General features: G+C 49.5%; 7 non-coding genes across 7 annotated transcripts; all 7 read right to left on the reverse strand.

Annotated features, from left to right (window-relative positions):
• Positions 1-1,364: 1,364 nt before the first annotated feature.
• Trnat-agu (transfer RNA threonine (anticodon AGU)) lies at positions 1,365-1,438 on the reverse strand. Its single transcript has one exon. It is a non-coding gene; the product is annotated as a tRNA-Thr (tRNA).
• A 2,870-nt stretch (positions 1,439-4,308) lies between these two features.
• Trnat-agu (transfer RNA threonine (anticodon AGU)) lies at positions 4,309-4,382 on the reverse strand. Its single transcript has one exon. It is a non-coding gene; the product is annotated as a tRNA-Thr (tRNA).
• Positions 4,383-7,253: 2,871 nt separating this feature from the next.
• On the reverse strand, positions 7,254-7,327 carry Trnat-agu (transfer RNA threonine (anticodon AGU)). Its single transcript has one exon. It is a non-coding gene; the product is annotated as a tRNA-Thr (tRNA).
• A 2,869-nt stretch (positions 7,328-10,196) lies between these two features.
• On the reverse strand, positions 10,197-10,270 carry Trnat-agu (transfer RNA threonine (anticodon AGU)). Its single transcript has one exon. It is a non-coding gene; the product is annotated as a tRNA-Thr (tRNA).
• A 2,871-nt stretch (positions 10,271-13,141) lies between these two features.
• On the reverse strand, positions 13,142-13,215 carry Trnat-agu (transfer RNA threonine (anticodon AGU)). The gene has a single exon. It is a non-coding gene; the product is annotated as a tRNA-Thr (tRNA).
• Positions 13,216-16,086: 2,871 nt separating this feature from the next.
• On the reverse strand, positions 16,087-16,160 carry Trnat-agu (transfer RNA threonine (anticodon AGU)). Its single transcript has one exon. It is a non-coding gene; the product is annotated as a tRNA-Thr (tRNA).
• Positions 16,161-19,030: 2,870 nt separating this feature from the next.
• Trnat-agu (transfer RNA threonine (anticodon AGU)) lies at positions 19,031-19,104 on the reverse strand. Its single transcript has one exon. It is a non-coding gene; the product is annotated as a tRNA-Thr (tRNA).
• Positions 19,105-26,242: the final 7,138 nt, after the last annotated feature.

Raw genomic sequence — 26,242 nt, forward strand, 5'->3', positions numbered from 1 at the left:
TATCAACGTCACAGACCCTTGCACTCCCATTATTCCGCAGACAAACACTACTCTCTATGTATCAGTGAGGGTGTCTTTCAGGTTTCGTGCATTCTGTATCGAATCGTAGGTGGCCACAATGAAAGTGGCACGCATAACGTCGAAAATAGAGTTCAGACACCGCTCTGAGTAAGGCGAACGTGTTGTCCACCTCTAGACTTCAATGACGTTAAGCCGTGATACCTAAGACAGATCTGCACTCGATAACACCACGATAACAGCCGGTCCCCACACTTACATCTTGCTCTCCTTATGACAGTATACATCGTATCAGTCTGTGACGCTGGTTTTCAACTTCTTGCGTGCGTTTATGTTCGCCGCGACCAACACTTACCATGCACTGACCACAAAACACGGAGGAGCCGGGGCTTGAACCCGAGACCGTTCACACGCTAAGCGAACGATCTGCCAACTGAGCTACAGCTACACACACGACCAAGCCTGGCTATTCCCCATTCTTTGCGACTCTGATGTGCACGGACACGATGGTTGGTTGGTTTGTAGCGGCGAAGGTACCAGAATACAAAGGCGCGGACACGTTCATATACACAAGAGTTCCAAGTAGTTTCGATGCTCTGGTATTACGAATGCAAATTCCGTCTGTTTTGAACGTCTTAAATTGAAAGGGCGGTCACAAATTGGTCCATTTCACTCCTTGTCCACAACCATACAGCACCTGAGGTAACAAGCACATCTCGAGCCCCATTGTGCTCTCCATTGTTCATGCTAACTCAGTGCCTCGCTCTTTGCTACTGTGTAAAACTCTTGTCGTCCAACTGCAAAACACTGGGACACAACAAGTTTCCGCGTCCCCATTGCACTGATCGTACTACGAAACGCTCCCCAAACTTGGCAATCACCCATGCAGATGACTTTTCCGACTTTACACGACGCTCACGCAACGCTCACGCTAGTGACAGCCTTATTTATAGTTCGACGTCGCGCCAAAGCGAATGAGCACATTTCGCCTACGGCTTAGGCCGCTCTTCTAGTGTGGCTGCTCTGTGTCTGCAGGCAGCGAGGGGCTGCAAGCTTCCTGTGTTCGCACCTATATCACCTGTGCTTCCTTGTCAGAGACAGACTATCGCAAAACATACAACTCACTCCATGAATTGATTGCTACGGCATCTGTTATCAGCAGTCACAACCAGCAACACCAGTAGCAGCCGACTGCACGCAAAGAATGGGAACGTGCAGTGGGATTTACGTGAAATCGGCGCAATTGTGGATGCAAATCGTTCGCTTGTATCTGCCTACACACCTCTGCCGGTTGGGAATTATTCCACTTGCATGGCAAGGTGCGCATGTAGGTGTGTTAGAAATTCTGGAGGCGCTGGGTATCGATCCCAGTACCTCTCGCACACTAAGCGAGCGCTCTACCATCTGAGCTACGCCCACCCTCCCCCGTTAACTAGTAGTGCTACATACAGTCATATCAACGTCACAGACCCTTGCACTCCCATTATTCCGCAAACAAACACTACTCTCTATGTATCAGTGAGGGTGTCTTTCAGGTTTCGTGCATTCTGTATCGAATCGTAGTTGGCCACAATGAAAGTGGCACGCATAACGTCGAAAATAGAGTTCAGACACCGCTCTGAGTAAGGCGAACGTGTTGTCCACTTCTAGACTTCAATGACGTTAAGCCGTGATACCTAAGACAGATCTGCACTCGATAACACCACGATAACAGCCGGTCCCCACACTTACATCTTGCTCTCCTTATGACAGTATACATCGTATCAGTCTGTGACGCTGGTTTTGCAACTTCTTGCGTGCGTTTATGTTCGCCGCGACCAACACTTACCATGCACTGACCACAAAACATGGAGGAGCCGGGGCTTGAACCCGACACAGTTCACACGCTAAGCGAAAGATCTGCCAACTGAGCTACAGCTACACACACGACCAAGCCTGGCTATTCTCCATTCTTTGCGACTCTGATGTGCACGGACACGATGGTTGGTTGGTTTGTAGCGGCGAAGGTACCAGAATACAAAGGCGCGGACACGTTCATATACACAAGAGTTCTAAGTAGTTTCGATGCTCTGGTATTACGAATGCAAATTCCGTCTGTTTTGAACGTCTTAAATTGAAAGGGCGGTCACAAATTGGTCCATTTCACTCCTTGTCCACAACCATACAGCACCTGAGGTAACAAGCACATCTCGAACCCCATTGTGCTCTCCATTGTTCATGCTAACTCAGTGCCTCGCTCTTTGCTACTGTGTAAAACTCTTGTCGTCCAACTGCAAAACACTGGGACACAACAAGTTTCCGCGTCCCCATTGCACTGATCGTACTACGAAACGCTCCCCAAACTTGGCAATCACCCATGCAGATGACTTTTCCGACTTTACACGACGCTCACGCAACGCTCGCGCTAGTGACAGCCTTATTTATAGTTCGACGTCGCGCCAAAGCGAATGAGCACATTTCGCCTACGGCTTAGGCCGCTCTTCTAGTGTGGCTGCTCTGTGTCTGCAGGCAGCGAGGGGCTGCAAGCTTCCTGTGTTCGCACCTATATCACCTGTGCTTCCTTGTCAGAGACAGACTATCGCAAAACATACAACTCACTCCATGAATTGATTGCTACGGCATCTGTTATCAGCAGTCACAACCAGCAACACCAGTAGCAGCCGACTGCACGCAAAGAATGGGTACGTGCAGTGGGATTTACGTGAAATCGGCGCAATTGTGGATGCTAATCGTTCGCTTGTATCTGCCTACACACCTCTGCCGGTTGGGAATTATTCCACTTGCATGGCAAGGTGCGCATGTAGGTGTGTTAAAAATTCTGGAGGTGCTGGGTATCGATCCCAGTACCTCTCGCACACTAAGCGAGCGCTCTACCATCTTAGCTACGCCCACCCCCCCCGATAACTAGTAGTGCTACATACAGTCATATCAACGTCACAGACCCGTGCACTCCCATTATTCCGCATACAAACACTACTCTCTATGTATCAGTGAGGGTGTCTTTCAGGTTTCGTGCATTCTGTATCGAATCGTAGTTGGCCACAATGAAAGTGGCACGCATAACGTCGAAAATAGAGTTCAGACACCGCTCTGAGTAAGGCGAACGTGTTGTCCACCTCTAGACTTCAATGACGTTAAGCCGTGATACCTAAGACAGATCTGCACTCGATAACACCACGATAACAGCCGGTCCCCACACTTACATCTTGCTCTCCTTATGACAGTATACATCGTATCAGTCTGTGACGCTGGTTTTCAACTTCTTGCGTGCGTTTATGTTCGCCGCGACCAACACTTACCATGCACTGACCACAAAACACGGAGGAGCCGGGGCTTGAACCCGAGACCGTTCACACGCTAAACGAACGATCTGCCAACTGAGCTACAGCTACACACACGACCAAGCCTGGCTATTCCCCATTCTTTGCGACTCTGATGTGCACGGACACGATGGTTGGTTGGTTTGTAGCGGCGAAGGTACCAGAATACAAAGGCGCGGACACGTTCATATACACAAGAGTTCCAAGTAGTTTCGATGCTCTGGTATTACGAATGCAAATTCCGTCTGTTTTGAACGTCTTAAATTGAAAGGGCGGTCACAAATTGGTCCATTTCACTCCTTGTCCACAACCATACAGCACCTGAGGTAACAAGCACATCTCGAGCCCCATTGTGCTCTCCATTGTTCATGCTAACTCAGTGCCTCGCTCTTTGCTACTGTGTAAAACTCTTGTCGTCCAACTGCAAAACACTGGGACACAACAAGTTTCCGCGTCCCCATTGCACTGATCGTACTACGAAACGCTCCCCAAACTTGGCAATCACCCATGCAGATGACTTTTCCGACTTTACACGACGCTCACGCAACGCTCACGCTAGTGACAGCCTTATTTATAGTTCGACGTCGCGCCAAAGCGAATGAGCACATTTCGCCTACGGCTTAGGCCGCTCTTCTAGTGTGGCTGCTCTGTGTCTGCAGGCAGCGAGGGGCTGCAAGCTTCCTGTGTTCGCACCTATATCACCTGTGCTTCCTTGTCAGAGACAGACTATCGCAAAACATACAACTCACTCCATGAATTGATTGCTACGGCATCTGTTATCAGCAGTCACAACCAGCAACACCAGTAGCAGCCGACTGCACGCAAAGAATGGGAACGTGCAGTGGGATTTACGTGAAATCGGCGCAATTGTGGATGCAAATCGTTCGCTTGTATCTGCCTACACACCTCTGCCGGTTGGGAATTATTCCACTTGCATGGCAAGGTGCGCATGTAGGTGTGTTAGAAATTCTGGAGGCGCTGGGTATCGATCCCAGTACCTCTCGCACACTAAGCGAGCGCTCTACCATCTGAGCTACGCCCACCCTCCCCCGATAACTAGTAGTGCTACATACAGTCATATCAACGTCACAGACCCTTGCACTCCCATTATTCCGCAAACAAACACTACTCTCTATGTATCAGTGAGGGTGTCTTTCAGGTTTCGTGCATTCTGTATCGAATCGTAGTTGGCCACAATGAAAGTGGCACGCATAACGTCGAAAATAGAGTTCAGACACCGCTCTGAGTAAGGCGAACGTGTTGTCCACTTCTAGACTTCAATGACGTTAAGCCGTGATACCTAAGACAGATCTGCACTCGATAACACCACGATAACAGCCGGTCCCCACACTTACATCTTGCTCTCCTTATGACAGTATACATCGTATCAGTCTGTGACGCTGGTTTTGCAACTTCTTGCGTGCGTTTATGTTCGCCGCGACCAACACTTACCATGCACTGACCACAAAACATGGAGGAGCCGGGGCTTGAACCCGAGACAGTTCACACGCTAAGCGAACGATCTGCCAACTGAGCTACAGCTACACACACGACCAAGCCTGGCTATTCTCCATTCTTTGCGACTCTGATGTGCACGGACACGATGGTTGGTTGGTTTGTAGCGGCGAAGGTACCAGAATACAAAGGCGCGGACACGTTCATATACACAAGAGTTCTAAGTAGTTTCGATGCTCTGGTATTACGAATGCAAATTCCGTCTGTTTTGAACGTCTTAAATTGAAAGGGCGGTCACAAATTGGTCCATTTCACTCCTTGTCCACAACCATACAGCACCTGAGGTAACAAGCACATCTCGAGCCCCATTGTGCTCTGCATTGTTCATGCTAACTCAGTGCCTCGCTCTTTGCTACTGTGTAAAACTCTTGTCGTCCAACTGCAAAACACTGGGACACAACAAGTTTCCGCGTCCCCATTGCACTGATCGTACTACGAAACGCTCCCCAAACTTGGCAATCACCCATGCAGATGACTTTTCCGACTTTACACGACGCTCACGCAACGCTCGCGCTAGTGACAGCCTTATTTATAGTTCGACGTCGCGCCAAAGCGAATGAGCACATTTCGCCTACGGCTTAGGCCGCTCTTCTAGTGTGGCTGCTCTGTGTCTGCAGGCAGCGAGGGGCTGCAAGCTTCCTGTGTTCGCACCTATATCACCTGTGCTTCCTTGTCAGAGACAGACTATCGCAAAACATACAACTCACTCCATGAATTGATTGCTACGGCATCTGTTATCAGCAGTCACAACCAGCAACACCAGTAGCAGCCGACTGCACGCAAAGAATGGGAACGTGCAGTGGGATTTACGTGAAATCGGCGCAATTGTGGATGCAAATCGTTCGCTTGTATCTGCCTACACACCTCTGCCGGTTGGGAATTATTCCACTTGCATGGCAAGGTGCGCATGTAGGTGTGTTAAAAATTCTGGAGGCGCTGGGTATCGATCCCAGTATCTCTCGCACACTAAGCGAGCGCTCTACCATCTGAGCTACGCCCACCCTCCTCCGATAACTAGTAGTGCTACATACAGTCATATCAACGTCACAGACCCTTGCACTCCCATTATTCCGCAGACAAACACTACTCTCTATGTATCAGTGAGGGTGTCTTTCAGGTTTCGTGCATTCTGTATCGAATCGTAGGTGGCCACAATGAAAGTGGCACGCATAACGTCGAAAATAGAGTTCAGACACCGCTCTGAGTAAGGCGAACGTGTTGTCCACCTCTAGACTTCAATGACGTTAAGCCGTGATACCTAAGACAGATCTGCACTCGATAACACCACGATAACAGCCGGTCCCCACACTTACATCTTGCTCTCCTTATGACAGTATACATCGTATCAGTCTGTGACGCTGGTTTTCAACTTCTTGCGTGCGTTTATGTTCGCCGCGACCAACACTTACCATGCACTGACCACAAAACACGGAGGAGCCGGGGCTTGAACCCGAGACCGTTCACACGCTAAGCGAACGATCTGCCAACTGAGCTACAGCTACACACACGACTAAGCCTGGCTATTCCCCATTCTTTGCGACTCTGATGTGCACGGACACGATGGTTGGTTGGTTTGTAGCGGCGAAGGTACCAGAATACAAAGGCGCGGACACGTTCATATACACAAGAGTTCCAAGTAGTTTCGATGCTCTGGTATTACGAATGCAAATTCCGTCTGTTTTGAACGTCTTAAATTGAAAGGGCGGTCACAAATTGGTCCATTTCACTCCTTGTCCACAACCATACAGCACCTGAGGTAACAAGCACATCTCGAGCCCCATTGTGCTCTCCATTGTTCATGCTAACTCAGTGCCTCGCTCTTTGCTACTGTGTAAAACTCTTGTCGTCCAACTGCAAAACACTGGGACACAACAAGTTTCCGCGTCCCCATTGCACTGATCGTACTACGAAACGCTCCCCAAACTTGGCAATCACCCATGCAGATGACTTTTCCGACTTTACACGACGCTCACGCAACGCTCACGCTAGTGACAGCCTTATTTATAGTTCGACGTCGCGCCAAAGCGAATGAGCACATTTCGCCTACGGCTTAGGCCGCTCTTCTAGTGTGGCTGCTCTGTGTCTGCAGGCAGCGAGGGGCTGCAAGCTTCCTGTGTTCGCACCTATATCACCTGTGCTTCCTTGTCAGAGACAGACTATCGCAAAACATACAACTCACTCCATGAATTGATTGCTACGGCATCTGTTATCAGCAGTCACAACCAGCAACACCAGTAGCAGCCGACTGCACGCAAAGAATGGGAACGTGCAGTGGGATTTACGTGAAATCGGCGCAATTGTGGATGCAAATCGTTCGCTTGTATCTGCCTACACACCTCTGCCGGTTGGGAATTATTCCACTTGCATGGCAAGGTGCGCATGTAGGTGTGTTAGAAATTCTGGAGGCGCTGGGTATCGATCCCAGTACCTCTCGCACACTAAGCGAGCGCTCTACCATCTGAGCTACGCCCACCCTCCCCCGTTAACTAGTAGTGCTACATACAGTCATATCAACGTCACAGACCCTTGCACTCCCATTATTCCGCAAACAAACACTACTCTCTATGTATCAGTGAGGGTGTCTTTCAGGTTTCGTGCATTCTGTATCGAATCGTAGTTGGCCACAATGAAAGTGGCACGCATAACGTCGAAAATAGAGTTCAGACAACGCTCTGAGTAAGGCGAACGTGTTGTCCACTTCTAGACTTCAATGACGTTAAGCCGTGATACCTAAGACAGATCTGCACTCGATAACACCACGATAACAGCCGGTCCCCACACTTACATCTTGCTCTCCTTATGACAGTATACATCGTATCAGTCTGTGACGCTGGTTTTGCAACTTCTTGCGTGCGTTTATGTTCGCCGCGACCAACACTTACCATGCACTGACCACAAAACATGGAGGAGCCGGGGCTTGAACCCGACACAGTTCACACGCTAAGCGAAAGATCTGCCAACTGAGCTACAGCTACACACACGACCAAGCCTGGCTATTCTCCATTCTTTGCGACTCTGATGTGCACGGACACGATGGTTGGTTGGTTTGTAGCGGCGAAGGTACCAGAATACAAAGGCGCGGACACGTTCATATACACAAGAGTTCTAAGTAGTTTCGATGCTCTGGTATTACGAATGCAAATTCCGTCTGTTTTGAACGTCTTAAATTGAAAGGGCGGTCACAAATTGGTCCATTTCACTCCTTGTCCACAACCATACAGCACCTGAGGTAACAAGCACATCTCGAGCCCCATTGTGCTCTCCATTGTTCATGCTAACTCAGTGCCTCGCTCTTTGCTACTGTGTAAAACTCTTGTCGTCCAACTGCAAAACACTGGGACACAACAAGTTTCCGCGTCCCCATTGCACTGATCGTACTACGAAACGCTCCCCAAACTTGGCAATCACCCATGCAGATGACTTTTCCGACTTTACACGACGCTCACGCAACGCTCGCGCTAGTGACAGCCTTATTTATAGTTCGACGTCGCGCCAAAGCGAATGAGCACATTTCGCCTACGGCTTAGGCCGCTCTTCTAGTGTGGCTGCTCTGTGTCTGCAGGCAGCGAGGGGCTGCAAGCTTCCTGTGTTCGCACCTATATCACCTGTGCTTCCTTGTCAGAGACAGACTATCGCAAAACATACAACTCACTCCATGAATTGATTGCTACGGCATCTGTTATCAGCAGTCACAACCAGCAACACCAGTAGCAGCCGACTGCACGCAAAGAATGGGAACGTGCAGTGGGATTTACGTGAAATCGGCGCAATTGTGGATGCTAATCGTTCGCTTGTATCTGCCTACACACCTCTGCCGGTTGGGAATTATTCCACTTGCATGGCAAGGTGCGCATGTAGGTGTGTTAAAAATTCTGGAGGTGCTGGGTATCGATCCCAGTACCTCTCGCACACTAAGCGAGCGCTCTACCATCTTAGCTACGCCCACCCACCCGATAACTAGTAGTGCTACATACAGTCATATCAACGTCACAGACCCGTGCACTCCCATTATTCCGCATACAAACACTACTCTCTATGTATCAGTGAGGGTGTCTTTCAGGTTTCGTGCATTCTGTATCGAATCGTAGTTGGCCACAATGAAAGTGGCACGCATAACGTCGAAAATAGAGTTCAGACACCGCTCTGAGTAAGGCGAACGTGTTGTCCACCTCTAGACTTCAATGACGTTAAGCCGTGATACCTAAGACAGATCTGCACTCGATAACACCACGATAACAGCCGGTCCCCACACTTACATCTTGCTCTCCTTATGACAGTATACATCGTATCAGTCTGTGACGCTGGTTTTCAACTTCTTGCGTGCGTTTATGTTCGCCGCGACGAACACTTACCATGCACTGACCACAAAACACGGAGGAGCCGGGGCTTGAACCCGAGACCGTTCACACGCTAAGCGAACGATCTGCCAACTGAGCTACAGCTACACACACGACCAAGCCTGGCTATTCCCCATTCTTTGCGACTCTGATGTGCACGGACACGATGGTTGGTTGGTTTGTAGCGGCGAAGGTACCAGAATACAAAGGCGCGGACACGTTCATATACACAAGAGTTCCAAGTAGTTTCGATGCTCTGGTATTACGAATGCAAATTCCGTCTGTTTTGAACGTCTTAAATTGAAAGGGCGGTCACAAATTGGTCCATTTCACTCCTTGTCCACAACCATACAGCACCTGAGGTAACAAGCACATCTCGAGCCCCATTGTGCTCTCCATTGTTCATGCTAACTCAGTGCCTCGCTCTTTGCTACTGTGTAAAACTCTTGTCGTCCAACTGCAAAACACTGGGACACAACAAGTTTCCGCGTCCCCATTGCACTGATCGTACTACGAAACGCTCCCCAAACTTGGCAATCACCCATGCAGATGACTTTTCCGACTTTACACGACGCTCACGCAACGCTCACGCTAGTGACAGCCTTATTTATAGTTCGACGTCGCGCCAAAGCGAATGAGCACATTTCGCCTACGGCTTAGGCCGCTCTTCTAGTGTGGCTGCTCTGTGTCTGCAGGCAGCGAGGGGCTGCAAGCTTCCTGTGTTCGCACCTATATCACCTGTGCTTCCTTGTCAGAGACAGACTATCGCAAAACATACAACTCACTCCATGAATTGATTGCTACGGCATCTGTTATCAGCAGTCACAACCAGCAACACCAGTAGCAGCCGACTGCACGCAAAGAATGGGAACGTGCAGTGGGATTTACGTGAAATCGGCGCAATTGTGGATGCAAATCGTTCGCTTGTATCTGCCTACACACCTCTGCCGGTTGGGAATTATTCCACTTGCATGGCAAGGTGCGCATGTAGGTGTGTTAGAAATTCTGGAGGCGCTGGGTATCGATCCCAGTACCTCTCGCACACTAAGCGAGCGCTCTACCATCTGAGCTACGCCCACCCTCCCCCGATAACTAGTAGTGCTACATACAGTCATATCAACGTCACAGACCCTTGCACTCCCATTATTCCGCAAACAAACACTACTCTCTATGTATCAGTGAGGGTGTCTTTCAGGTTTCGTGCATTCTGTATCGAATCGTAGTTGGCCACAATGAAAGTGGCACGCATAACGTCGAAAATAGAGTTCAGACACCGCTCTGAGTAAGGCGAACGTGTTGTCCACTTCTAGACTTCAATGACGTTAAGCCGTGATACCTAAGACAGATCTGCACTCGATAACACCACGATAACAGCCGGTCCCCACACTTACATCTTGCTCTCCTTATGACAGTATACATCGTATCAGTCTGTGACGCTGGTTTTGCAACTTCTTGCGTGCGTTTATGTTCGCCGCGACCAACACTTACCATGCACTGACCACAAAACATGGAGGAGCCGGGGCTTGAACCCGAGACAGTTCACACGCTAAGCGAACGATCTGCCAACTGAGCTACAGCTAAACACACGACCAAGCCTGGCTATTCTCCATTCTTTGCGACTCTGATGTGCACGGACACGATGGTTGGTTGGTTTGTAGCGGCGAAGGTACCAGAATACAAAGGCGCGGACACGTTCATATACACAAGAGTTCTAAGTAGTTTCGATGCTCTGGTATTACGAATGCAAATTCCGTCTGTTTTGAACGTCTTAAATTGAAAGGGCGGTCACAAATTGGTCCATTTCACTCCTTGTCCACAACCATACAGCACCTGAGGTAACAAGCACATCTCGAGCCCCATTGTGCTCTCCATTGTTCATGCTAACTCAGTGCCTCGCTCTTTGCTACTGTGTAAAACTCTTGTCGTCCAACTGCAAAACACTGGGACACAACAAGTTTCCGCGTCCCCATTGCACTGATCGTACTACGAAACGCTCCCCAAACTTGGCAATCACCCATGCAGATGACTTTTCCGACTTTACACGACGCTCACGCAACGCTCGCGCTAGTGACAGCCTTATTTATAGTTCGACGTCGCGCCAAAGCGAATGAGCACATTTCGCCTACGGCTTAGGCCGCTCTTCTAGTGTGGCTGCTCTGTGTCTGCAGGCAGCGAGGGGCTGCAAGCTTCCTGTGTTCGCACCTATATCACCTGTGCTTCCTTGTCAGAGACAGACTATCGCAAAACATACAACTCACTCCATGAATTGATTGCTACGGCATCTGTTATCAGCAGTCACAACCAGCAACACCAGTAGCAGCCGACTGCACGCAAAGAATGGGAACGTGCAGTGGGATTTACGTGAAATCGGCGCAATTGTGGATGCTAATCGTTCGCTTGTATCTGCCTACACACCTCTGCCGGTTGGGAATTATTCCACTTGCATGGCAAGGTGCGCATGTAGGTGTGTTAAAAATTCTGGAGGCGCTGGGTATCGATCCCAGTATCTCTCGCACACTAAGCGAGCGCTCTACCATCTGAGCTACGCCCACCCTCCCCCGATAACTAGTAGTGCTACATACAGTCATATCAACGTCACAGACCCTTGCACTCCCATTATTCCGCAGACAAACACTACTCTCTATGTATCAGTGAGGGTGTCTTTCAGGTTTCGTGCATTCTGTATCGAATCGTAGGTGGCCACATTGAAAGTGGCACGCATAACGTCGAAAATAGAGTTCAGACACCGCTCTGAGTAAGGCGAACGTGTTGTCCACCTCTAGACTTCAATGACGTTAAGCCGTGATACCTAAGACAGATCTGCACTCGATAACACCACGATAACAGCCGGTCCCCACACTTACATCTTGCTCTCCTTATGACAGTATACATCGTATCAGTCTGTGACGCTGGTTTTCAACTTCTTGCGTGCGTTTATGTTCGCCGCGACCAACACTTACCATGCACTGACCACAAAACACGGAGAAGCCGGGGCTTGAACCCGAGACCGTTCACACGCTAAGCGAACGATCTGCCAACTGAGCTACAGCTACACACACGACCAAGCCTGGCTATTCCCCATTCTTTGCGACTCTGATGTGCACGGACACGATGGTTGGTTGGTTTGTAGCGGCGAAGGTACCAGAATACAAAGGCGCGGACACGTTCATATACACAAGAGTTCCAAGTAGTTTCGATGCTCTGGTATTACGAATGCAAATTCCGTCTGTTTTGAACGTCTTAAATTGAAAGGGCGGTCACAAATTGGTCCATTTCACTCCTTGTCCACAACCATACAGCACCTGAGGTAACAAGCACATCTCGAGCCCCATTGTGCTCTCCATTGTTCATGCTAACTCAGTGCCTCGCTCTTTGCTACTGTGTAAAACTCTTGTCGTCCAACTGCAAAACACTGGGACACAACAAGTTTCCGCGTCCCCATTGCACTGATCGTACTACGAAACGCTCCCCAAACTTGGCAATCACCCATGCAGATGACTTTTCCGACTTTACACGACGCTCACGCAACGCTCACGCTAGTGACAGCCTTATTTATAGTTCGACGTCGCGCCAAAGCGAATGAGCACATTTCGCCTACGGCTTAGGCCGCTCTTACACACGCGAGACAGATTGTCTGCAGGCAGCGAGGGGCTGCAAGCTTCCTGTGTTCGCACCTATATCACCTGTGCTTCCTTGTCAGAGACAGACTATCGCAAAACATACAACTCACTCCATGAATTGATTGCTACGGCATCTGTTATCAGCAGTCACAACCAGCAACACCAGTAGCAGCCGACTGCACGCAAAGAATGGGAACGTGCAGTGGGATTTACGTGAAATCGGCGCAATTGTGGATGCAAATCGTTCGCTTGTATCTGCCTACACACCTCTGCCGGTTGGGAATTATTCCACTTGCATGGCAAGGTGCGCATGTAGGTGTGTTAGAAATTCTGGAGGCGCTGGGTATCGATCCCAGTACCTCTCGCACACTAAGCGAGCGCTCTACCATCTGAGCTACGCCCACCCTCCCCCGATAACTAGTAGTGCTACATACAGTCATATCAACGTCACAGACCCTTGCACTCCCATTATTCCGCAAACAAACACTACTCTCTATGTATCAGTGAGGGTGTCTTTCAGGTTTCGTGCATTCTGTATCGAATCGTAGTTGGCCACAATGAAAGTGGCACGCATAACGTCGAAAATAGAGTTCAGACACCGCTCTGAGTAAGGCGAACGTGTTGTCCACTTCTAGACTTCAATGACGTTAAGCCGTGATACCTAAGACAGATCTGCACTCGATAACACCACGATAACAGCCGGTCCCCACACTTACATCTTGCTCTCCTTATGACAGTATACATCGTATCAGTCTGTGACGCTGGTTTTGCAACTTCTTGCGTGCGTTTATGTTCGCCGCGACCAACACTTACCATGCACTGACCACAAAACATGGAGGAGCCGGGGCTTGAACCCGAGACAGTTCACACGCTAAGCGAACGATCTGCCAACTGAGCTACAGCTACACACACGACCAAGCCTGGCTATTCTCCATTCTTTGCGACTCTGATGTGCACGGACACGATGGTTGGTTGGTTTGTAGCGGCGAAGGTATCAGAATACAAAGGCGCGGACACGTTCATATACACAAGAGTTCTAAGTAGTTTCGATGCTCTGGTATTACGAATGCAAATTCCGTCTGTTTTGAACGTCTTAAATTGAAAGGGCGGTCACAAATTGGTCCATTTCACTCCTTGTCCACAACCATACAGCACCTGAGGTAACAAGCACATCTCGAGCCCCATTGTGCTCTCCATTGTTCATGCTAACTCAGTGCCTCGCTCTTTGCTACTGTGTAAAACTCTTGTCGTCCAACTGCAAAACACTGGGACACAACAAGTTTCCGCGTCCCCATTGCACTGATCGTACTACGAAACGCTCCCCAAACGTGGCAATCACCCATGCAGATGACTTTTCCGACTTTACACGACGCTCACGCAACGCTCGCGCTAGTGACAGCCTTATTTATAGTTCGACGTCGCGCCAAAGCGAATGAGCACATTTCGCCTACGGCTTAGGCCGCTCTTCTAGTGTGGCTGCTCTGTGTCTGCAGGCAGCGAGGGGCTGCAAGCTTCCTGTGTTCGCACCTATATCACCTGTGCTTCCTTGTCAGAGACAGACTATCGCAAAACATACAACTCACTCCATGAATTGATTGCTACGGCATCTGTTATCAGCAGTCACAACCAGCAACACCAGTAGCAGCCGACTGCACGCAAAGAATGGGAACGTGCAGTGGGATTTACGTGAAATCGGCGCAATTGTGGATGCTAATCGTTCGCTTGTATCTGCCTACACACCTCTGCCGGTTGGGAATTATTCCACTTGCATGGCAAGGTGCGCATGTAGGTGTGTTAAAAATTCTGGAGGCGCTGGGTATCGATCCCAGTATCTCTCGCACACTAAGCGAGCGCTCTACCATCTGAGCTACGCCCACCCTCCCCCGATAACTAGTAGTGCTACATACAGTCATATCAACGTCACAGACCCTTGCACTCCCATTATTCCGCAGACAAACACTACTCTCTATGTATCAGTGAGGGTGTCTTTCAGGTTTCGTGCATTCTGTATCGAATCGTAGGTGGCCACATTGAAAGTGGCACGCATAACGTCGAAAATAGAGTTCAGACACCGCTCTGAGTAAGGCGAACGTGTTGTCCACCTCTAGACTTCAATGACGTTAAGCCGTGATACCTAAGACAGATCTGCACTCGATAACACCACGATAACAGCCGGTCCCCACACTTACATCTTGCTCTCCTTATGACAGTATACATCGTATCAGTCTGTGACGCTGGTTTTCAACTTCTTGCGTGCGTTTATGTTCGCCGCGACCAACACTTACCATGCACTGACCACAAAACACGGAGAAGCCGGGGCTTGAACCCGAGACCGTTCACACGCTAAGCGAACGATCTGCCAACTGAGCTACAGCTACACACACGACCAAGCCTGGCTATTCCCCATTCTTTGCGACTCTGATGTGCACGGACACGATGGTTGGTTGGTTTGTAGCGGCGAAGGTACCAGAATACAAAGGCGCGGACACGTTCATATACACAAGAGTTCCAAGTAGTTTCGATGCTCTGGTATTACGAATGCAAATTCCGTCTGTTTTGAACGTCTTAAATTGAAAGGGCGGTCACAAATTGGTCCATTTCACTCCTTGTCCACAACCATACAGCACCTGAGGTAACAAGCACATCTCGAGCCCCATTGTGCTCTCCATTGTTCATGCTAACTCAGTGCCTCGCTCTTTGCTACTGTGTAAAACTCTTGTCGTCCAACTGCAAAACACTGGGACACAACAAGTTTCCGCGTCCCCATTGCACTGATCGTACTACGAAACGCTCCCCAAACTTGGCAATCACCCATGCAGATGACTTTTCCGACTTTACACGACGCTCACGCAACGCTCACGCTAGTGACAGCCTTATTTATAGTTCGACGTCGCGCCAAAGCGAATGAGCACATTTCGCCTACGGCTTAGGCCGCTCTTCTAGTGTGGCTGCTCTGTGTCTGCAGGCAGCGAGGGGCTGCAAGCTTCCTGTGTTCGCACCTATATCACCTGTGCTTCCTTGTCAGAGACAGACTATCGCAAAACATACAACTCACTCCATGAATTGATTGCTACGGCATCTGTTATCAGCAGTCACAACCAGCAACACCAGTAGCAGCCGACTGCACGCAAAGAATGGGAACGTGCAGTGGGATTTACGTGAAATCGGCGCAATTGTGGATGCAAATCGTTCGCTTGTATCTGCCTACACACCTCTGCCGGTTGGGAATTATTCCACTTGCATGGCAAGGTGCGCATGTAGGTGTGTTAGAAATTCTGGAGGCGCTGGGTATCGATCCCAGTACCTCTCGCACACTAAGCGAGCGCTCTACCATCTGAGCTACGCCCACCCTCCCCCGATAACTAGTAGTGCTACATACAGTCATATCAACGTCACAGACCCTTGCACTCCCATTATTCCGCAAACAAACACTACTCTCTATGTATCAGTGAGGGTGTCTTTCAGGTTTCGTGCATTCTGTATCGAATCGTAGTTGGCCACAATGAAAGTGGCACGCATAACGTCGAAAATAGAGTTCAGACACCGCTCTGAGTAAGGCGAACGTGTTGTCCACTTCTAGACTTCAATGACGTTAAGCCGTGATACCTAAGACAGATCTGCACTCGATAACACCACGATAACAGCCGGTCCCCACACTTACATCTTGCTCTCCTTATGACAGTATACATCGTATCAGTCTGTGACGCTGGTTTTGCAACTTCTTGCGTGCGTTTATGTTCGCCGCGACCAACACTTACCATGCACTGACCACAAAACATGGAGGAGCCGGGGCTTGAACCCGAGACAGTTCACACGCTAAGCGAACGATCTGCCAACTGAGCTACAGCTACACACACGACCAAGCCTGGCTATTCTCCATTCTTTGCGACTCTGATGTGCACGGACACGATGGTTGGTTGGTTTGTAGCGGCGAAGGTACCAGAATACAAAGGCGCGGACACGTTCATATACACAAGAGTTCTAAGTAGTTTCGATGCTCTGGTATTACGAATGCAAATTCCGTCTGTTTTGAACGTCTTAAATTGAAAGGGCGGTCACAAATTGGTCCATTTCACTCCTTGTCCACAACCATACAGCACCTGAGGTAACAAGCACATCTCGAGCCCCATTGTGCTCTCCATTGTTCATGCTAACTCAGTGCCTCGCTCTTTGCTACTGTGTAAAACTCTTGTCGTCCAACTGCAAAACACTGGGACACAACAAGTTTCCGCGTCCCCATTGCACTGATCGTACTACGAAACGCTCCCCAAACTTGGCAATCACCCATGCAGATGACTTTTCCGACTTTACACGACGCTCACGCAACGCTCGCGCTAGTGACAGCCTTATTTATAGTTCGACGTCGCGCCAAAGCGAATGAGCACATTTCGCCTACGGCTTAGGCCGCTCTTCTAGTGTGGCTGCTCTGTGTCTGCAGGCAGCGAGGGGCTGCAAGCTTCCTGTGTTCGCACCTATATCACCTGTGATTCCTTGTCAGAGACAGACTATCGCAAAACATACAACTCACTCCATGAATTGATTGCTACGGCATCTGTTATCAGCAGTCACAACCAGCAACACCAGTAGCAGCAGACTGCACGCAAAGAATGGGAACGTGCAGTGGGATTTACGTGAAATCGGCGCAATTGTGGATGCTAATCGTTCGCTTGTATCTGCCTACACACCTCTGCCGGTTGGGAATTATTCCACTTGCATGGCAAGGTGCGCATGTAGGTGTGTTAAAAATTCTGGAGGTGCTGGGTATCGATCCCAGTACCTCTCGCACACTAAGCGAGCGCTCTACCATCTGAGCTACGCCCACCCCCCCGATAACTAGTAGTGCTACATACAATCATATCAACGTCACAGACCCGTGCACTCCCATTATTCCGCATACAAACACTACTCTCTATGTATCAGTGAGGGTGTCTTTCAGGTTTCGTGCATTCTGTATCGAATCGTAGTTGGCCACAATGAAAGTGGCACGCATAACGTCGAAAATAGAGTTCAGACACCGCTCTGAGTAAGGCGAACGTGTTGTCCACCTCTAGACTTCAATGACGTTAAGCCGTGATACCTAAGACAGATCTGCACTCGATAACACCACGAAAACAGCCGGTCCCCACACTTACATCTTGCTTTCCTTATGACAGTATACATCGTATCAGTCTGTGACGCTGGTTTTGCAACTTCTTGCGTGCGTTTATGTTCGCCGCGACCAACACTTACCATGCACTGACCACAAAACACGGAGGAGCCGGGACTTGAACCCGAGACCGTTCACACGCTAAGCGAACGATCTGCCAACTGAGCAACAGCTACACACACGACCAAGCCTGGCTATTCCCCATTCTTTGCGACTCTGATGTGCACGGACACGATGGTTGGTTGGTTTGTAGCGGCGAATGTACCAGAATACAAAGGCGCGGACACGTTCATATACACAAGAGTTCCAAGTAGTTTCGATGCTCTATTATTACGAATGCAAATTCCGTCTGTTTTGAACGTCTTAAATTGAAAGGGCGGTCACAAATTGGTCCATTTCACTCCTTGTCCACAACCATACAGCACCTGAGGTAACAAGCACATCTCGGGCCCCATTGTGCTCTCCATTGTTCATGCTAACTCAGTGCCTCGCTCTTTGCTACTGTGTAAAACTCTTGTCGTCCAACTGCAAAACACTGGGACACAACAAGTTTCCGCGTCCCCATTGCACTGATCGTACTACGAAACGCTCCCCAAACTTGGCAATCACCCATGCTGATGACTTTTCCGACTTTACACGACGCTCACGCAACGCTCACGCTAGTGACAGCCTTGTTTATAGTTCGACGTCGCGCCAAAGCGAATGAGCACATTTCGCCTACGGCTTAGGCCGCTCTTCTAGTGTGGCTGCTCTGTGTCTGCAGGCAGCGAGGGGCTGCAAGCTTCCTGTGTTCGCACCTATATCACCTGTGCTTCCTTGTCAGAGACAGACTATCGCAAAACATACAACTCACTCCATGAATTGATTGCTACGGCATCTGTTATCAGCAGTCACAACCAGCAACACCAGTAGCAGCCGACTGCACGCAAAGAATGGGAACGTGCAGTGGGATTTACGTGAAATCGGCGCAATTGTGGATGCTAATCGTTCGCTTGTATCTGCCTACACACCTCTGCCGGTTGGGAATTATTCCACTTGCATGGCAAGGTGCGCATGTAGGTGTGTTAGAAATTCTGGAGGCGCTGGGTATCGATCCCAGTACCTCTCGCACACTAAGCGAGCGCTCTACCATCTGAGCTACGCCCACCCTCCCCCGATATCTAGTAGTGCTACATACAGTCATATCAACGTCACAGACCCTTGCACTCCCATTATTCCGCAGACAAACACTACTCTCTATGTATCAGTGAGGGTGTCTTTCAGGTTTCGTGCATTCTGTATCGAATCGTAGTTGGCCACAATGAAAGTGGCACGCATAACGTCGAAAATAGAGTTCAGACACCGCTCTGAGTAAGGCGAACGTGTTGTCCACCTCTAGACTTCAATGACGTTAAGCCGTGATACCTAAGACAGATCTGCACTCGATAACACCACGATAACAGCCGGTCCCCACACTTACATCTTGCTCTCCTTATGACAGTATACATCGTATCAGTCTGTGACGCTGGTTTTGCAACTTCTTTCGTGCGTTTATGTTCGCCGCGACCAACACTTACCATGCACTGACCACAAAACATGGAGGAGCCGGGGCTTGAACCCGAGACCGTTGACACAGTAAGCGAACGATCTGCCAACTGAGCTACAGCTACACACACGACCAAGCCTGGCTATTCTCCATTCTTTGCGACTCTGATGTGCACGGACACGATGGTTGGTTGGTTTGTAGCGGCGAAGGTACCAGAATACAAAGGCGCGGACACGTTCATATACACAAGAGTTCCAAGTAGTTTCGATGCTCTGGTATTACGAATGCAAATTCCGTCTGTTTTGAACGTCTTAAATTGAAAGGGCGGTCACAAATTGGTCCATTTCACTCCTTGTACACAACCACACAGCACCTGAGGTAACAAGCACATCTCGAGCCCCATTGTGCTCTACACTAGATCGCGTGTTAGAGCCTCGCTCTTTGCTACTGTGTAAAAACTCTTGTCGTCCAACTGCCAAAACACTGGGACACAACAAGTTTCCGCGTCCCCATTGCACTGATCGTACTACGAAACGCTCCCCAAACTTGGCAATCACCCATGCAGATGACTTTTCCGACTTTACACGACGCTCACGCTAGTGACAGCCTTATTTATAGTTCGACGTCGCGCCAAAGTGAATGAGCACATTTCGCCTACGGCTTAGGCCGCTCTTCTAGTGTGGCTGCTCTGTGTCTGCAGGCAGCGAGGGGCTGCAAGCTTCCTGTGTTCGCACCTATATCACCTGTGCTTCCTTGTCAGAGACAGACTATCGCAAAACATACAACTCACTCCATGAATTGATTGCTACGGCATCTGTTATCAGCAGTCACAACCAGCAACACCAGTAGCAGCCGACTGCACGCAAAGAATGGGAACGTGCAGTGGGATTTACGTGAAATCGGCGCAATTGTGGATGCTAATCGTTCGCTTGTATCTGCCTACACACCTCTGCCGGTTGGGAATTATTCCACTTGCATGGCAAGGTGCGCATGTAGGTGTGTTAAAAATTCTGGAGGCGCTGGGTATCGATCCCAGTATCTCTCGCACACTAAGCGAGCGCTCTACCATCTGAGCTACGCCCACCCTCCCCCGATAACTAGTAGTGCTACACACAGTCATATCAACGTCACAGACCCGTGCACTCCCATTATTCCGCAGACAAACACTACTCTCTATGTATCAGTGAGGGTGTCTTTCAGGTTTCGTGCATTCTGTATCGAATCGTAGGTGGCCACAATGAAAGTGGCACGCATAACGTCGAAAATAGAGTTCAGACACCGCTCTGAGTAAGGCGAACGTGTTGTCCACCTCTAGACTTCAATGACGTTAAGCCGTGATACCTAAGACAGATCTGCACTCGATAACACTACGATAACAGCCGGTCCCCACACTTACATCTTGCTCTCCTTATGACAGTATACATCGTATCAGCCTTTGACGCTGGTTTTGCAACTTCTTGCGTGCGTTTATGTTCGCCGCGACCAACACTTACCATGCACTGACCACAAAACATGGAGGAGCCGGGGCTTGAACCCGAGACCGTTCACACGCTAAGCGAACGATCTGCCAACTGAGCTACAGCTACACACACGACCAAGCCTGGCTATTCTCCATTCTTTGCGACTCTGATGTGCACGGACACGATGGTTGGTTGGTTTGTAGCGGCGAAGGTACCAGAATACAAAGGCGCGGACACGTTCATATACACAAGAGTTCCAAGTAGTTTCGATGCTCTGGTATTACGAATGCAAATTCCGTCTGTTTTGAACGTCTTAAATTGAAAGGGCGGTCACAAATTGGTCCATTTCACTCCTTGTCCACAACCATACAGCACCTGAGGTAACAAGCACATCTCGAGCCCCATTGTGCTCTCCATTGTTCATGCTAACTCAGTGCCTCGCTCTTTGCTACTGTGTAAAACTCTTGTCGTCCAACTGCAAAACACTTTGACACAACAAGTTTCCGCGTCCCCATTGCACTGATCGTACTACGAAACGCTCCCCAAACGTGGCAATCACCCATGCAGATGACTTTTCCGACTTTACACGACGCTCACGCTAGTGACAGCCTTATTTATAGTTCGACGTCGCGCCAAAGCGAATGAGCACATTTCGCCTACGGCTTAGGCCGCTCTTCTAGTGTGGCTGCTCTGTGTCTGCAGGCAGCGAGGGGCTGCAAGCTTCCTGTGTTCGCACCTATATCACCTGTGCTTCCTTGTCAGAGACAGACTATCGCAAAACATACAACTCACTCCATGAATTGATTGCTACGGCATCTGTTATCAGCAGTCACAACCAGCAACACCAGTAGCAGCCGACTGCACGCAAAGAATGGGAACGTGCAGTGGGATTTACGTGAAATCGGCGCAATTGTGGATGCTAATCGTTCGCTTGTATCTGCCTACACACCTCTGCCGGTTGGGAATTATTCCACTTGCATGGCAAGGTGCGCATGTAGGTGTGTTGAAAATTCTGGAGGCGCTGGGTATCGATCCCAGTACCTCTCGCACACTAAACGAGCGGTCTACCATCTGAGCTACGCCCACCTCCCCGATAACTAGTAGTGCTACATACAGTCATATCAACGTCACAGACCCTTGCACTCCCATAATTCCGCAGACAAACACTACTCTCTATGTATCAGTGAGGGTGTCTTTCAGGTTTCGTGCATTCTGTATCGAATCGTAGTTGGCCACAATGAAAGTGGCACGCATAACGTCGAAAATAGAGTTCAGACACCGCTCTGAGTAAGACGAACGTGTTGTCCACCTCTAGACTTCAATGACGTTAAGCCGTGATACCTAAGAGAGATCTGCACTCGATAACACCACGATAACAGCCGGTCCCCACACTTACATCTTGCTCTCCTTATGACAGTATACATCATATCAGTCTGTGACGCTGGTTTTGCAACTTCTTGCGTGCGTTTATGTTCGCCGCGACCAACACTTACCATGCACTGACCACAAAACATGGAGGAGCCGGGGCTTGAACCCGAGACCGTTCACACGCTAAGCGAACGATCTGCCAACTGAGCTACAGCTACACACACGACCAAGCCTGGCTATTCTCCATTCTTTGCGACTCTGATGTGCACGGACACGATGGTTGGTTGGTTTGTAGCGGCGAAGGTACGAGAATACAAAGGCGCAGACACGTTCATATACACAAGAGTTCCAAGTAGTTTCGATGCTCTGGTATTACGAATGCAAATTCCGTCAGTTTTGAACATCTTAAATTTAAAGGGCGGTCACAAATTGGTCCATTTCACTCCTTGTCCACAATCACACAGCACCTGAGGTAACAAGCACATCTCGAGCCCCATTGTGCTCTCCATTGTTCATGCCAACTCAGTGCCTCGCTCTTTGCTACTGTGTAAAACTCTTGTCGTCCAACTGCAAAACACTGGGACACAACAAGTTTCCGTGTCCCCATTGCACTGATCGTACTACGCAACGCTCCCCAAACTTGGCAATCACCCATGCAGATGACTTTTCCGACTTTACACGACGCTCACGCAACGCTCACGCTAGTGACAGCCTTATTTATAGTTCGACGTCGCGCCAAAGCGAATGAGCACATTTCGCCTACGGCTTAGGCCGCTCTTCTAGTGTGGCTGCTCTGTGTCTGCAGGCAGCGAGGGGCTGCAAGCTTCCTGTGTTCGCACCTATATCACCTGTGCTTCCTTGTCAGAGACAGACTATCGCAAAACATACAACTCACTCCATGAATTGATTGCTACGGCATCTGTTATCAGCAGTCACAACCAGCAACACCAGTAGCAGCCGACTGCACGCAAAGAATGGGAACGTGCAGTGGGATTTACGTGAAATCGGCGCAATTGTGGATGCTAATCGTTCGCTTGTATCTGCCTACACACCTCTGCCGGTTGGGAATTATTCCACTTGCATGGCAAGGTGCGCATGTAGGTGTGTTGAAAATTCTGGAGGCGCTGGGTATCGATCCCAGTACCTCTCGCACACTAAACGAGCGCTCTACCATCTGAGCTACGCCCACCTCCCCGATAACTAGTAGTGCTACATACAGTCATATCAACGTCACAGACCCTTGCACTCCCATAATTCCGCAGACAAACACTACTCTCTATGTATCAGTGAGGGTGTCTTTCAGGTTTCGTGCATTCTGTATCGAATCGTAGTTGGCCACAATGAAAGTGGCACGCATAACGTTGAAAATAGAGTTCAGACACCGCTCTGAGTAAGACGAACGTGTTGTCCACCTCTAGACTTCAATGACGTTAAGCCGTGATACCTAAGAGAGATCTGCACTCGATAACACCACGATAACAGCCGGTCCCCACACTTACATCTTGCTCTCCTTATGACAGTATACATCATATCAGTCTGTGACGCTGGTTTTGCAACTTCTTGCGTGCGTTTATGTTCGCCGCGACCAACACTTACCATGCACTGACCACAAAACATGGAGGAGCCGGGGCTTGAACCCGAGACCGTTCACACGCTAAGCGAACGATCTGCCAACTGAGCTACAGCTACACACACCACCAAGCCTGGCTATTCTCCATTCTTTGCGACTCTGATGTGCACGGACACGATGGTTGGTTGGTTTGTAGCGGCGAAGGTACCAGAATACAAAGGCGCGGACACGTTCATATACACAAGAGTTCCAAGTAGTTTCGATGCTCTGGTATTACGAATGCAAATTCCGTCTGTTTTGAACGTCTTAAATTGAAAGGGCGGTCACAAATTGGTCCATTTCACTCCTTGTCCACAATCACACAGCACCTGAGGTAACAAGCACATCTCGAGCCCCATTGTGCTCTCCATTGTTCATGCCAACTCAGTGCCTCGCTGTTTGCTACTGTGTAAAACTCTTGTCGTCCAACTGCAAAACACTGGGACACAACAAGTTTCCGCGTCCCCATTGCACTGATCGTACTACGAAACGCTCCCCAAACTTGGCAATCACCCATGCAGATGACTTTTCCGACTTTACACGACGCTCACGCAACGCTCACGCTAGTGACAGCCTTATTTATAGTTCGACGTCGCGCCAAAGCGAAAAAGCACATTTCGCCTACGGCTTAGGCCGCTCTTCTAGTGTGGCTGCTCTGTGTCTGCAGGCAGCGAGGGGCTGCAAGCTTCCTGTGTTCGCACCTATATCACCTGTGCTTCCTTGTCAGAGACAGACTATCGCAAAACATACAACTCACTCCATGAATTGATTGCTACGGCATCTGTTATCAGCAGTCACAAACAGCAACACCAGTAGCAGCCGACTGCACGCAAAGAATGGGAACGTGCAGTGGGATTTACGTGAAATCGGCGCAATTGTGGATGCTAATCGTTCGCTTGTATCTGCCTACACACCTCTGCCGGTTGGGAATTATTCCACTTGCATGGCAAGGTGCGCATGTAGGTGTGTTAAAAATTCTGGAGGCGCTGGGTATCGATCCCAGTACCTCTCGCACACTAAGCGAGCGCTCTACCATCTCAGCTACGCCCACCCTCCCCCGATAACTAGTAGTGCTACATACAGTCATATCAACGTCACAGACCCTTGCACTCCCATTATTCCGCAGACAAACACTACTCTCTATGTATCAGTGAGGGTGTCTTTCAGGTTTCGTGCATTCTGTATCGAATCGTAGTTGGCCACAATGAAAGTGGCACGCATAACGTCGAAAATAGAGTTCAGACACCGCTCTGAGTAAGACGAACGTGTTGTCCACCTCTAGACTTCAATGACGTTAAGCCGTGATACCTAAGAGAGATCTGCACTCGATAACACCACGATAACAGCCGGTCCCCACACTTACATCTTGCTCTCCTTATGACAGTATACATCATATCAGTCTGTGACGCTGGTTTTGCAACTTCTTGCGTGCGTTTATGTTCGCCGCGACCAACACTTACCATGCACTGACCACAAAACATGGAGGAGCCGGGGCTTGAACCCGAGACCGTTCACACGATAAGCGAACGATCTGCCAACTGAGCTACAGCTACACACACGACCAAGCCTGGCTATTCTCCATTCTTTGCGACTCTGATGTGCACGGACACGATGGTTGGTTGGTTTGTAGCGGCGAAGGTACCAGAATACAAAGGCGCGGACACGTTCATATACACAAGAGTTCCAAGTAGTTTCCATGCTCTGGTATTACGAATGCAAATTCCGTCTGTTTTGAACGTCTTAAATTGAAAGGGCGGTCACAAATTGGTCCATTTCACTCCTTGTCCACAATCACACAGCACCTGAGGTAACATGCACATCTCGAGCCCCATTGTGCTTTCCATTGTTCATGCCAACTCAGTGCCTCGCTCTATGCTACTGTGTAAAACTCTTGTCGTCCAACTGCAAAACACTGGGACACAACAGGTTTCCGCGTCCCCATTGCACTGATCGTACTACGAAACGCTCCCCAAACTTGGCAATCACCCATGCAGATGACTTTTCCGACTTTACACGACGCTCACGCTAGTGACAGCCTTATTTATAGTTCGACGTCGCGCCAAAGCGAATGAGCACATTTCGCCTACGGCTTAGGCCGCTCTTCTAGTGTGGCTGCTCTGTGTCTGCAGGCAGCGAGGGGCTGCAAGCTTCCTGTGTTCGCACCTATATCACCTGTGCTTCCTTGTCAGAGACAGACTATCGCAAAACATACAACTCACTCCATGAATTGATTGCTACGGCATCTGTTATCAGCAGTCACAACCAGCAACACCAGTAGCACCCGACTGCACGCAAAGAATGGGAACGTGCAGTGGGATTTACGT

This window comes from Schistocerca gregaria, unplaced genomic scaffold (genome assembly GCF_023897955.1).
Source record: "Schistocerca gregaria isolate iqSchGreg1 unplaced genomic scaffold, iqSchGreg1.2 ptg000180l, whole genome shotgun sequence".
Lineage (NCBI taxonomy): Eukaryota > Metazoa > Arthropoda > Insecta > Orthoptera > Acrididae > Schistocerca > Schistocerca gregaria.